Below are 14633 nucleotides of genomic sequence, written 5' to 3' on the forward strand. Positions count from 1 at the left end.
GTTCGAGCTACTGCTGAAGATCAGAGATGAGGAGAAAATGCACGCCATGCCAGAGCAGGCAGGATCTCCCAGTGGCCACACATTTTAATTCCACGTCCCATTCCCATTCTGACATGTCTATCCACGGCCTCCTCTCCTGTCAAGATGAAGCCACACTCAGGTTGGAGGAACAACACCTTATATTCCGTCTGGGTAGCCTCCAACCTGATGGCATGAACATTGACTTCTCTAACTTCCGCTAAGGCCCCACCTCCCCCTCATACCCAATCTGATATTTATTTATATACACACATTCTTTCTCTCTCTCTCCTTTTTCTCCCTCTGTCCCTCTCACTATACCTCTTGCCCATCCTCTGGGTCCCGCCCCCCCCTTGTCTTTCTTCCCGGACCTCCTGTCCCATGATCGTCTCGTATCCCTTTTGCCTATCACCTGTCCAGCTCTTGGCTCCATCCCTCCCCCTCCTGTCTTCTCCTATCATTCTGGATCTCCCCCTCCAACTTTCAAATCCCTTACTCACTCTTCCTTCAGTTAGTCCTGACGAAGGGTCTCGGCCTGAAACGTCGACTGTACCTCTTCCTAGAGATGCTGCCTGGCCTGCTGCGTTCACCAGCAACTTTGATGTGTGTTGCCATGAAATTAAGGGGAGGTTTCTCTGGTGAGAGGGCATAGGGGCTTTTGCTTAGCGGAAGACAGAGAGAGAAGACACTGGGGAGAACCAGTCGCAGCGTACAATCTGGTGGGAGACCCGTTTGCTCGAGGTGGATTGTGAGCAACGTTCGGAAGGTGGTGAGGGTTTTCACATTGACCGAGGGCCCAGCACGCAAGTGACTGAGAAATTCAAGATGAGCTCCAACTTGTGCACATTTGACTGTTCAATTGGAACGGGCCCTTTTCTTTCTCATATCCTTTACTTAACCCTTTAGTTAAGGTTCATAAATATAATCCCTTCAATCGTATACAATGTACTGTCAGTTATTTTGTCGCATTAATCTGTAACAGGGTCGCGAACGACACAGCACCCACACCAACTGGGGTTTGGGGCGGGATCGGGCGCGCCCCCACCTCACGGGTCTGGCGGGGCCGGGGGGGTCGTCTCCCCTCGGCTTTCGCGGCCGAGGAAACCGGGAGGGGGCGTGTTTCACAGGTCACGTGCAAAAGTACGTAAACGGCCCGCGTCATCCCGCCACCGCGTCACGCGTGCCCGCGCACCGCTTGAGAAGTGAAACGAAGTTAAGTTCGCATTCACGGGAGGATCCGCGGAGGTCGCCTTCCCTGGACCTACGCGGCCCAGGGACCGGGGCGTCCCATCGGGAGCGCGCTTGTCAAGAAACGGTGCAGCGTGGGTTGTTGGAATGCTGTTCCTGTGAGGCGCACGGGAGACGCTCTAATGGCTAGGCTGGGATCCTTGGGACAGACACAGTTTGACAATGGAAAGTTTGCATGGATATCACGGCCATCGGAAGATCCGGTTTGGATGGCGCCACTGACCGGACGTGCGTGACAAATCGCGCCCCCCACCCCAGGTCGTCAAAGAGCGAAGGACTCCTACGGAAAACATCACTAAAGCTACCCCCTCCGTGGTGAATTGTGTCAGGTTGTCGCCACGGACAGTGGAGGGGGCGATGCCGAGTCCGGAGGACGAGCCAAGCTGGGTTGCCGGGGGAACCGTTGAAGGTGGCATTCCGGCGCCCGCAACACCGGCCGAGATGGACTGAAAAGGCAGGTCGGGGCAGGGGGGAGGTCTGTTTTCACTGGCTCTCCACGGTGCACATTCCTCTCTCCTGCAGCGCTGAGGCTACGAAGACTGCCCCGGCTGCCGTGCTAATATGGTAAACTGACAACCGAGGCTTCAGGCCTGGTCCGGGGCTCGGATCTGAGACTCCATTTTGGTTCAGAGCGCTGTCGTCTGCTTCAGTTGTTTGCGTGATTTGTTTTTTTTTTCCCTCATGCGTGTTGGGTGTTGATCTTTTTTTAATTCCATTCTTTTCTCTTAATTGGATTATTTGGTAGAAGGCGGAGCTTAGGAGGGTTAATGGCGCCTAACGGTGACTCCTTTGCCTGCATCTTCGGAAACAGCTCTATTTCTATCTTTAATATCTCTGTTTTTCCCCTTTCAGGGTCCTTTTGAAGACCCTGACCTGGAGTTACACACTGACGTCCGTTCTTTGTGGGAATGGGACCTGCTCTCGGGGTTTCACAACTGGCCGTTGTTTGGCACGCCAGAGGCTCAGCCAAAGAGCTCCGCTCGCCTTCGTTGGGCTGAGACCTCGTGGCTCAGGAGACGGGGGTGGAGATCGGAGGTCGGTGTCCAGGCGGGAGACCGGTGTGTCGTGGGAGATGGGAGATCTCAGGCTGTGTGCCCAGGAACCCAAGATCTTTGGGCACAGAGCTCGGAAAAAGCGACGCGACGGAGCTTTAACGTCGTAAATCAACGAGTTGATTGTTATGTCTCCCCTCTCACTGTGAAATGGAGACTGCTCTTTCTCCCTTATTAGGGGGAGAGAGAGAGCCTGTGGTATGAAGAAATTTGGCCTGTCCCCTAAAACCCTCACTAATTTTCATAGCTGCACCGTAGAAAGCATTCTTCTGGGGTGCATCACAACCTGGTATGGAAGTTGTCCTGTCCAAGACCGGAAGAAGCTGCAGAAGATCGTGAACACGGCGCAGCACATCACACAAACCAATCTCCTGTCCTTGGACTCACTTTACACCGCACGCTGTCGGAGCAGTGCTGCCAGGATAATCAAGAATACGACCCACCCAGCCAAAAACTTTTCGTCCCTCTTCCCTCCGGGAGAAGGCTCAGGAGCTTGAAGACTCGTATGGCCAGATTTGGGAACAGCTTCTTTCCAGCTGTGATAAGACTGCTGAACAGATCCTGACCCGGATCTGGGCGGAACCCTCCAAATATCCGGACCTGCCTGTCGGGTTTTTTCGCACTACCTTACTTCCCATTTTTCTATTTCCTATTTATGATTTATAATTTAAATTTGTAATATTTACTATTGATTTGTACTCCAGGGAGCGGGAAGCGCAGAATCAAATATCGCTGTGATGATTGTACGCTCTAGTATCAATTGTTTGGCGACAATAAAGTATAAAGTAAAGTAGAAAGTGTGTCAAATGCCGGGTGAAATGTGAAGTCTTTGGGGCAACTGTGCGTCTGTGTCTTTTTTGATGCTTTGCTCACACTTGAGTGCTCGGTTGTGGGTGCCAATTTTTTTTTTGCCGGTGTGGGGGAGGGGAATCGTTGCTCGCTGCCACTTACGCGCAGGAGGGGGCTTTGGGGTTCTTACGTTTGACTGTCGTTCACTCTTCCTCCATCTGCTCTCTGCCCAGATGGAAGCACAGCAGCTACTGACAAAAGTGGAAACTGAGTGCAGTAAAGTTGGACTTCACCTGAACGCTGAGAAGACAGCGCACACGGCCTTTAACTGCGACGAAGGTACTCTCAAGACCGTAGAGAACGATACCATTAAGAAAGTCTCTGACTGCAAGTACCTCGGGTCGAGAACGATGAGTTCGGAGAAGGACATAAAGATACGGAAGGGCTATGAACGACATGAAGGAAATCTGGAGTCGAACCAGATCAGAGGGTTTAAAAAGAGGATTTTCATAGCAGTCGTAGAGTCCATTCTCACGTACGGATGCGAGACGTGGACACTCACCGAGACGATGCGAAAATCTCCAGATGGTTGCTATACACGAATGCTCCGGGTGGCTCTTGACGTGAGCTGGCAACAGCACATGATGAACATCGAGCTCTATAACAATAGACAATAGACAATAGGTGCAGGGGTAGGCCATTCGGCCCTTCGAGCCAGCACCGCCATTCACTGTGATCATGACTGATCATCCACAATCAGTATCCAGTTCCTGCCTTCTCCCCATAACCTTTGATTCCTCTATCTTTAAGAGCTCTATCCAACTCTTTCTTGAAAGCATCCAGAGACTTGGCCTCCACAGCCTTCTGGGGCAGAGCATTCCATATATCCACCACTCTCTGGGTGATAAAGTTTTTCCCCAACTCCGTTCTAAATGGCCTGCCCCTTATTCTTAAACTGTGGCCTCTGGTTCTGGACTCACCCATCAGCGGGAACATGTTTCCTGCCTCCAGTGTGTCCAATCCCTTAATAATCTTATATGTTTCAATCAGATCCCCTCTCAGCCTTCTAAATTCCAGAGTATACAAGCCCAGTCGCTCCAATCTTTCGACATATGACAGTCCCCCCATCCCGGGAATTAACCTCGTGAACCTACACTGTACTCCCTCAATAGCAAGAATGTCCTACCTCAAATTTGGAGACCAAAACTGTACACAATACTCCAGGTGTGGTCTCCCCAGGGCCCTGTACAGCTGCAGAAGGACCTCTTTGCTCTACGACGACCTACCGATGCTCACCACTAAAATCGAGGCGAGAAGTCTGCAACTAGCCGGGGGGGGGGGGGGCACTGTCTACACCACCCCGAGGTACCTGCCAGTCCGGTCATCATATGGGAGCCCAAGCACAGGAGGATGAACCCTGGGCGCCCTCCCAAGACTATGGTCAACACGCTCCTGGAAGACAGCGGCGCGGCTAATGTAGATGAACTGAACACACTGATGAGGGAGAGGGAGAAGTGGAGAGTCCGTCATCGTGCCCGACGCCGGCCCCCTAGGCCTGAGTTCGACGTAATAGTAGTAGTAGCATTCTTTGGGGGCACTCCTCTGTTTTCGTGGATTTTCGCGAAGAAAAGGCATTTCAGGATGTATATTGTATACACTTCACTGACATTAAATGTAACTTTGAGACCTTTCATTTCAGGCTGCCTGCAAGCAAGCAAACCCCAAGCTTGTAATAATTTGTACATTCTTTGATCGTAAGTGGATCTTGAATCGTAACGTGCATAAGAGTGCGTTTGACTTTCTGGATACCATTGGACTTTTTTTTGATGTTGCAGGTCTTTTTTATTGGTTGGGGGGGATTAAAGTGTGTGTACTACTGCCCTGGCTAGAGTACAACAGCCAGGAGACGATATCCACCATCGACCCCGGGCAATGGAGAGACTCACTGAACTTGCTCGCGTCTGTTCCACACTCCCATCAGTAGGCGGCAGTAGTGTACCTTGTGTTGGTCTGCCCAACGCCCTTAAGATGTACAAGGAGGAGAGCGAGTGGCTCCCGACTTCCCCGTCCGCCCTCCCCACCCGCAACGATGTCCCGAGAGCACTGGGGTGGGGGTGTTGTTGTTCAATCCCCGCCCTCCCCCCGCCCCCCCCCGGAGATCTGCAGGAGACGGGCACTCCCTGAGCCTCCTCCAGCGGCGGCCATCTTGTGTGGACCAGTGACATCTGGTCAACATTGACTCCCCGCCCGTGGATTCCGGCCGAAACACCCTCTCCTCCCCACAGCCTCACTCCTCAGCACTTCGCCGGTGGAGTGGGGGGTGGAGTGGCGGGAAAGGGGGGAGGGCGCTCCCAATCCTGAGTGCCTGCCCCATTGGCCGACAGCCGCCATCTTGTGTTTGCCAACAAAATCCGCCGTGGGGGCTTCTGGTTGACGTCGGGCCCTTCCCGTGTCTTCCTTTGGTCTTAAGGCCAACTTATACCTCTGCGTTGAATCTACGCTGTAGGTACGGCGTAGCCTGACGCGCGCCTCCCCCAAAAATGTAACTACGCGTGGCGGCGAGGCGGACCACGACAACTGTGATTGGTCCGTACACTGATGCGAAATAGACGGTTGGAGTCGGCGAACCGCATCGTCAAATCTACCTGCCGGCGTCCGAAAATACTTGAGATGTACTTCCTCGTCCGTGTCTCTCAGTGGCCGGACAAGCACAGAAAATTCACCCTCCTTCGGTTTCAGTCCGTTCGACAGTCGCACACATCATCCCCTCCGGCGTCTTCTCTCTTTTCTGCACCGCAGTAATTTCAATAAAAGTAACTCTTGTTCAACATGTATTAGCTCCAACTCCCAACGTGACGCGCTCGGTTTCGGTCGCCGTTGTTTGAAGTACACGAAGAAACTCAACACAGTGGCGCAGAAACCCCACCGCCAACTAGCGTTTTGGAGGTGAATTGCAGAGCGATGCGGACACACCAACACACGAGTATAAATGCTCACAACGGCGTAGGCCACTTGCGTAGGCTACGGCGTAAGCTATTACGCACAAGTATAAATCAGCCTTAACTGTGTCTTCAATATATTTCTTGAGGTCACCTTCACTGCGTCCCTGAGCAGATTCAGGGTGGGCCTGAGCAGACTCTGGGAAAAGCAGTATCTCCTTGAGCCCCCATCCCACCCCCCCAGACTTGATAAAGGTGGACAAGAGTGCACTGTTTTTATGTTATATGTCAATGACTTTGATGCTGGAATTGATGGCGTTGTTGCAAAGTTTGCAGACGGTACAAAGATAGGTGGAGGGGTGGGTAGTTTTGAGGAAGTAGAGAGGCGACAGAAGGACTGAGACAGATTAGGAGATTGGGCAAAGAAGTGGCAGATGGCGTATAGGCTACAGCATATGCTATGGCATAGAGCCTACGCAGAGGTATAGATCAGCCTTCAGCAGCCACGTACTTGCAGATGCTCGCCTCGGCGGTAAATCCAACGGGCCCCCTCAGGCACAGGTTAGTCAAATGACCCGTCCCCCTGGAGGAATCCTCTTTATATACCCTCTCAAGTGAGCTGGGTGTGGGCGGGGCCTAATGCTCGATCCTGATTGGGTGGGTCTGAACCGCCTGTTCCTGATTGGCTGGTTTGAATTGGCCCTGTGTTCTGATTGGTCAATATTTGTTTTATATATATATAGGAATGTGTGTTCGCAGACTGGAGCTGTCTCTCCAGGAGATGTGCTGGGGTCCTCTGACCCTGGCCCGGGCTGGATCTGGCCGCGGCCTCCCTCTCATCTCTCTTGCTGCTTGGCCCCACCCCCGGACCACCGCCCTGAGCCTAGGCAGAGGGCCCCGTCCCTGAACGGCGGCCCCTTGGTGCGTAACGATGGGTGGTCGTGGCCAACCGGGATCTCCATCCGGGCCAGTCCCCCTTTGCCCAGGGTTCTTTAAAATGTTACTTTAAAAAGCCCACCTACCTCCTCTGGCCGTTTCCTGTACAGACATCCCGACCGGGCGAAAAACTTGCCCCTCCCCCCTCGGGTCCCTGTTAAATCTCTCCCTCTCCCCCCCACCCGAACCGTAAACCGGTGCCCTCTGCTTCCTGACGTTAATTATCGAAGTGTGTACGTGTCATACGGTCTTGGGGTTCGTCTCCAAACAGGCAAAAAAAAAACGGGGCAAAGAAACCCAAAATAACCCATATTTAAAAAAAAGCCTACCCACACCCAAATCCACCTCGTAAATGCACCTCGTTACGATCTCGCACAGTATCGTTGACCTGCACTGCATTTTCTCTCGGCAGCTTTTACCCCCTTAGTCTGCGTCTGGGAGTGAGGGAGAGAGAGAGGGGGGGAGGGAGAGAGGGAGGGAGACAGAGAGGGAGGGAGAGAGGGGCAGGGAGAGAGAGATGGAGGGAGAGAGAGGGAGGAAGAGGGAGATAGTGGGAGAGCGGGAGGGAGAGAGAAAGAGGGAGGGAGAAAGATAGGGAGGAGAGGGAGAGAGGGAGGGAGATAGAGAGGAAGGGAGAGAGAGAGGTGAAGGGGAGATGGGTGAGGGGGAGAGAGGGAAGGAGGGAGAGTGGGAGGAAGGGAGAGGGAGTAGGAGGGAAGAGGGGGAGGGAGGGATAGAGGGAGAGGGAAGAATAGAGGGAGAGAGGGGAGGAAGGGAGAGAGGAGAGAGATAGAGGGAGAAAGGGAGACAGCCAGCATGATCAGGGGTCCCACCCACTCCAGATGTTCCCTCTTCTCCCCTCTCCCACCGAGCAGGAGACGCAAAAGCAAGAGAGGACAGCTTCGACCCGTTATCAAAGATTCAAAGTTCACGTATGTTCAAAGTATGCGTGCTTTGCAACTCCGGGATCCGTCCAACTGAAGCAAAGAAACGCCAGGGAACCCGTTCAAGAAGTCACCAACACCCAGCGCTCGGGGGGAAAAAAAACAAATTGCACAAACAGCCAAGATCGCGCGAACGTCAGGCGGAATTTCGAACACCAAACCAGGAATATTTGCTCAGTTCAGTACCGTGCTACTAAACCACTGCCGGCTAATCAAAAGCTTCGCTGAAGCACCTCCACCCCGGTCATCGACCGCCCCGATCAAACCGCTCAGAGACAGCGAGAGAACGAGCGAACGGACTCCAGAAACACAGGCAACGTGAACCTCAAAGTCCGCCCCAAAATGGGTCCCCGGCCTCTCTGATCAATCCTGCTCTCTCCTCCCACAGCCTCCGGCGAGAGGGAGGGGAAGGCCGCCCGAAGACCCGCCCATCCGCGTCGTCGACTTCGGCCTTGCCAGACGCCTCGACCGGAGAGGAGGATTGAGGGCTGCCCAGGCCGCGGACTCGGCTCCAAACCTCGCCAAGCTCCTCCCTCCTGAACGAAGAGGCAGATTCCGGGCCTCGCAAATCCACCTCGTTACGATCTGGCACATTATCGTTGACCTGCACTGCATTTTCCCTCAGTAGCTTTTGACCCTTATTCTGCGTGTGGGTAGGTTTCTTGTGTGCTGTCCCTCTCTTTCTGCGATATCATAAGAACATAAGAATTAGGAGCAGGAGTAGGCCACCCGGCCCATCCAGACTGCCCCGCCATTTAATAAGATCATGGCTGATCTGTCCGTAAACTTAGCACCATCTACCTGCCCTTTCCCCATAACCCTTAATTCCCCTACTGTGCAAAAATCTATACATTTACTGAGGTAGCTTCCACGGCTTCATTGGGCAGAGAATTCCACAGATTCACCACCCTCTGGGAAAAGCAGTTCCTCCTCATCTCCATCCGTAATCTACTCCCCTGAATCTTGAGTCTATGTTCCCTCATTCTAGTCTCACCTACCATTGCAAACAACTTTTTCCTGACTTTATCTTATCCGTCCCATTCATAACTTTATATGTTTCGTAGTCATACTTTATTGATCCTGAGGGAAATTGGTTTTCGTTACAGTTGCACCATAAATAATTAAATAGTAACGTGTAAATTATGCCAGGAATTTCTACCTCATTACCGCAGTGTGCATGCAGGGTACAACTCTGAGATTTGTCTTCTCCAGCTAGTCATGAGGGAGCGAAGGAGGGGGTTTTGTGATCGATATTCCCATTCCGGTTTTGTGTGAGGTGGGAGGGCAGGGGGTTTGTGATCGATATTCCCATTCTGGTTTTGTGTGTGGGGGAGGGGTCAGGGGGCTTGTGATCGATATTCCCGTTCCGGTTTTGTGTGAGGGGGGAGGGGGTTTGTGATCAGAATTCCCATTCTGGTTTTGTGTGTGGGGAAGGGGTCAGGGGGCTTGTGATCAATGTTCCCATTCCGGTTTTGTGTGTTGGGGGGAGGGGGTTTGTGATCGATGTTCCCATTCCGGTTTTGTGTGAGGGGGAGTGGGAGGGGAGGGGGTTTGTGATCGATTTTCCCATTCCTGTTTTGCGTGGGGGCAGGGGATGGAAATTGGGATCAATGTTTCCATTCCGGTTTCGAGTGAGGTCGCCTTTTTTTGCTGGGTGGTGGGGGGGGGGTATCGATATTCGTTTTCCGTTTTTGCGTGGAGCTTTGACGTTTCTCTCCGAATGACTTTCACGTCCTTTCTCTGATTCGTGGCTACCTGGAGAAGGCAATTACCAGAGTTGTACCTGGATATCGACTTTGACAATAAACGAATCTTTAAACTTTTAAAAAGGTTTAATAAGTCGTGCAAAAAATAGATAAAACAAAGAGGTTAATTTAAATAGTTGAATTAAAGTTAGTCGTGCAAAAAAAATGCAGATGTTAAAAAAGTTGTGAGGTCGATTCAGGAATTGGACGGTAGAGGGGAAGAAGCTGTTCCTGAATCGCTGAGTGTGTGCCTTCAGGCTTCTGTACCTCCTACCTGACGGTAACAGTGAGAAGAGGCACGTCCTGGGTGGTGGGGGTCCTTAATGACGAACACCGCCTTCCTGAGACACCGCTCCCTGACGATGTCCTGGACCCCGCGGAGGCCGGGACCCAAGATGGAGCTGATTAACTTTACAAGTTTCTACAACTTATTTCGATCCTGTGCATTACCCCTCTCTCCCCCAATACCAGACGGTGATGCAGCCTGTCAGAATGCCCTCCACGGTACATCAGTAGAAGTTTTCCGAGTGTTTTAATTGACAAACTGAATCTCCTCAGACTCCTTGTGAAATTTAGGGGCCTCCTTTGTCATCCCCTCAATGGGCTGGGCCCAGAACAGATCCTCAGAGGGCAGACTTTTCAGAAAAGTCGGGGGGTCGGAAAGGTCAAAGGAGTTTGGGGTCTGACGGAGGATATTTTCTAAATTCCCAGACATACGTGATCATCGGTGTGGTCTGTCGTTTCTAATGCCCCCCCCCCTTCAGTTCCCCCGTGTTTTCTTTGTTCTAGCTGATTGGCTTGGGGGTGGGGGGGGGACTGTTGTGTGCAAGATGTTACTTTCTTGGGGGCGAGGGAGGGGTTGGGCGTTTGATGTTCTAGTCGCCGTTTCTTTTTTCGCTTTGGGGTCTGGTGTTTCAGCTGCCGTGTCCCCCGGGAGGACCAGTCAGCTTTTGTGTGCGAGGGAGGGGGGTTGGATCTTTCAAGTTTCAACAACCCCCATGATTCTGGGGGAGACGAGTCTTGGAATTAGACCCTGCGTGCGTACTTTGGTAGTAAAATGATCCTTCGGCACAAGCACGAACGAGAGGGGATCTGTAGATGCTGGAAATGTGAGCAACACACACACAGTGCTGGAGGAACTCAGCAGGCCAGGCAGCACCTAAGGGGAAAACGGAAAGTACGGTCGAGGTTTCAGGCCGACACCCTTCAGCAGGACTGGAGAGAGAAGGGTGAGGAGCGGATTTGAAAGGTGAAGGGGGAGGGAGAGGGATTCACCAGGTGACGGGTGAGACCGGGAGTGGGAGGGACGGAGTAAAGAGCTGGGAAGTTGACGGGTGAACGAGATACGGGGCTGGAGAAGTCCGACAGGAGAGGACAGAAGTTCCTTCAGTTAGTCCTGACGAAGGGTCTCGGCCTGAAACGTCGACTGTATCTCTTCCTAGAGATGCTGCCTGGCCTGCTGCGTTCACCAGCAACTTTGATGTGTGTTGCTTGAATTTCCAGCAGGTGGCCTTTCGGAGCTGGTGCTACTTTAATTTAATTTTAAGGCGCAATTAGGGTTTGGGGCAGAGCGACCATCTACCATCGCCGGATCCTGCTACAATACGGCCATCGCCCCAAAACAAACCTTCGTGAAGATCTGCGGGTTAAACTGCGCGGCGTCGGCTCGCCGAGGGGATCGGGCCCGCAGTCCTCGGAGTCGCCTGATTGCTGGCGGCCGGAGGTGGAGGGGGGGGGCGTCGTGAGCGGTGTGCGGGGCGGGCGGGCAGGAGTCCGTGCCAGGAAAAAAAGCAATCCCCGGCCGAATGGCTCTCCCCATTCTCCAATGGGCACTAAATTGGACTGCGTCCGACTCCAACAAAATACTCGGCGGGAGTACGGAAACGGACGTGATCCCAGACGCCGCTGTTCAGCTGTTTATTTATGGAACAGTTTTTCCCCCCAAGTCATCGGACGACCAACCTACTGCCCTCTACTGTGCCCGTTGTCTTGTTTATTATTTATTGTAATGCCTGCACTGTTTTGTGAACTTTATGCAGTCCTGGGTAGGTCTGTAGTCTAGTGTAATTTTTGTGTTGTTTTACGTAGTTCAGTGCAGTTTTTGTATTGTTCATGTAGCACCATGGTCCTGAGAAACGTTGTCTCGTTTTTACTGTGTACTGTACCAGCAGTTATGGTCGAAATGACAATAAAAAGTGACTTGACTTGACTTGCCTGATAGGGGAGCCGGGAGGCTGATGGGTGAACGAGATACGGGGCTGGAGAAGGGGGGAGAGGACAGAAGGCCGCGGGAGAAAGGGAAGGGCAGAGGTTCACCAGAGGGAGGCGATGGGCAGGCAGGAGAGAAGGTGATAGAGGGAAATGAGAATGGGGAAGGGTGGGGAGGGGGCTTTGGCGAAGGTTAGAGAAGTCGATGTCCATGCCATCAGGTCGGAGGCTACCTATATGGCATACAAGGCACTGATCCTCTCGTATCCCTTTTGCCTATCACCTGTCCAGCTCTTGGCTCCATCCCTCCCCCTCCTGTCTTCTCCTATCATTTCGGATCTCTCCCTCCCCCTCCCACTTTCAAATCTCTTACTAACTCTTCCTTCAGTTAGTCCTGACGAAGGGTCTCGGAAGATGTACCTACACAACTCCCTTGTCCATTCGTCCCCCCCCCATCCCTCCCCACTGATCTCCCTCCCGGCACTTACCCCTGCAAGCGGAACAAGTGCTATACATGCCCTTACACTTCCTCCCTTACCACCATTCAGGGCCCCAGACAGTCCTTCCAGGTGGGGCGACACTTCACCTGTGAGTCGACTGGGGTGATATACTGCGTCCGGTGCTCCCGATGTGGCCTTCTATATATTGGCGAGACCTGACGCAGACTGGGAGACCGCTTTGCTGAACACCTACGCTCTGTCCGCCAGAGAAAGCAGGATCTCCCAGTGGCCACACATTTTAATTCCACATCCCATTCCCATTCTGACATGTCTATCCACGGCCTCCTCTACTGTAAAGATGAAGCCACTCTCAGGTTGGAGGAACAACACCTTATATTCCGTCTGGGTAGCCTCCAACCTGATGGCATGAACATCGACTTCTCTAACTTCCGCTAAGGCCCCACCTCCCCCTCGTACTCCGGCTGTTATTTATTTTTATACACACATTCTTTCTCTCACTCTCCTTTTTCTCCGTCTGTCCCTCTGACTATACCTCTTGCCCATCCTCTGGGTTCCCCCCTCCCCCTTGTCTTTCTTCCCGGACCTCCTGTCCTATGATCCTCTCGTATCCCTTTTGCCTATCACCTGTCCAGCTCTTGGCTCCATCCCTCCCCCTCCTGTCTTCTCCTATCATTTTGGATCTCTCCCTCCCCCTCCCACTTTCAACTCTCTTACTAACTCTTTCTTCAGTTAGTCCTGACGAAGGGTCTCGGCCTGAATCGTCGACTGTACCTCTTCCTAGAGATGCTGCCCGGCCTGCTGCGTTCACCAGCAACTTTGATGTGTGTTGCTTGAATTTCCAGCCTCTGCAGAATTCCTCGTGTTTGCGTTCACTACTTCAGTCTGAGTGTGGCCTCATCGCGACAGAGGAGGTGGCCGTGGACTGACATGTCAGAATGGGAGGTGGAATTAAAATGGGCGGCCGCTGGGAGATCCCGCTAGTTTTGGCGGGCGGAGCGCAGACGCTCGGCGAAGCGGTCTCCCGATCCACGTCGGGGCTCACCGATACACCGGAGGCCGCGCCGGGAGCACCGGACGCGGTGCGTGACCCCGAGCAGACTCACAGGTCAAGTGTCGCCTCACCTGGAGGGAGTGTTGGGGCCCCGAATGGTGGCGAGGGAGGGGGTGTGGCGCTCGTTCCGCTTGCGAGGGTAAGAGCCGGGAGGGAGATCGGTGGGAAGGGTCGAGCGGAGAAGGGAGCGGAAAGCAGAGAGTGGAGGGGAGGGGAAGATGTGCTCGCCGGTGGGATCTGAGCTGGAGACGTCGTCCCGTTGGGACAAGCATTTTTTGTTTATGGTGGGGGGGGGTGGGTGGCAGATATGATAGCTCAGTTCAGTGTCTCGCGGTCTTCTTTTTAACTGTCCACACAGATCCCGGCACGACAACAGCGCCCAGAGGGAACGGGTACAGAGATCGGAGGCGCACGGACCGCACGCGGGGTGAGACCGAGTTTAAATCGGACCCGCCCGCCCCCGCTCAGACCCCCAGATCGCTCCCCCTCCCCCCGGGAACTGCGCCAACTGGAAAGGGAGAAAGAAGGGGGAAAGGAAAAGTCAAGACTCACACCTCAGAACGAACTGCAGAATAAAGCCTTTATTATATTCTTTCTTTATTTAAAAAAAAATCACAGAGGTTTTTAATTGAATTGACTGATTTCTTCTCATACAAAAGTAAAGGAATTTTAATAAGCCTGGGCGGGGGGGGGAGGGGAATAAGCGATCCTGGAGGGAGCGGGAAGAGGGTTTCAGCAGGAGCTGGGGGGGAGTAGACAAGAGGCACCTTTGGCTACGAGGGGGGAGAGGGAGAAGGGGGGGCTATCCCACTCTGGCCGTCACCCCCTAATCTCACCCCCTCCCACAGCAACGCCTTCCCCCACCCCACCCCTCGGCCGGAGCGTTCCCCGCTAAAGATCGAAAAAAAAAACCCCCGCAACTCCCCCCTCCCTTCCCCAACCCAGCTCGCTCGTCCACCCCCCCCACCAGCGAGGAGGGACGGTGGGTGGGGTGGGGGGAGGAGACACAGGGGGAGGGATGAAGCGCGGGGAGCGGGGAGTGGAGGCGGGATTCGGTTGGGGGGTGAGGGGAGCGACCAGAGGTCAGGGGTCACGCTGGACAGCGAGGGGAGATGGCGACGAGGAGTGGGGTGGGGTACTCACCCTCTCTCCGCCCCCCACCCCCCCTCCATCTCCCCCCACCCCCCCTCTCTCTCCATATATATATATTCCGGTATTTGTACATATTAAACGGTTAAGTTG

General features: G+C 53.4%; 1 protein-coding gene across 1 annotated transcript in view; it reads right to left on the minus strand.

Moving 5' to 3' along the window:
- Positions 1-14334: 14334 nt before the first annotated feature.
- Positions 14335-14633, minus strand: part of LOC134341737 (catenin delta-1-like) — an 8639-nt gene continuing 8340 nt past the window's right edge. The window contains exon 6 of the mRNA XM_063039640.1: positions 14335-14633. This exon is cut by the window's right edge and continues 100 nt beyond it. The gene's annotated coding sequence lies outside the window, so the exon portion shown is untranslated.

This window comes from Mobula hypostoma, unplaced genomic scaffold, assembly GCF_963921235.1.
Source record: "Mobula hypostoma unplaced genomic scaffold, sMobHyp1.1 scaffold_91, whole genome shotgun sequence".
Lineage (NCBI taxonomy): Eukaryota > Metazoa > Chordata > Chondrichthyes > Myliobatiformes > Myliobatidae > Mobula > Mobula hypostoma.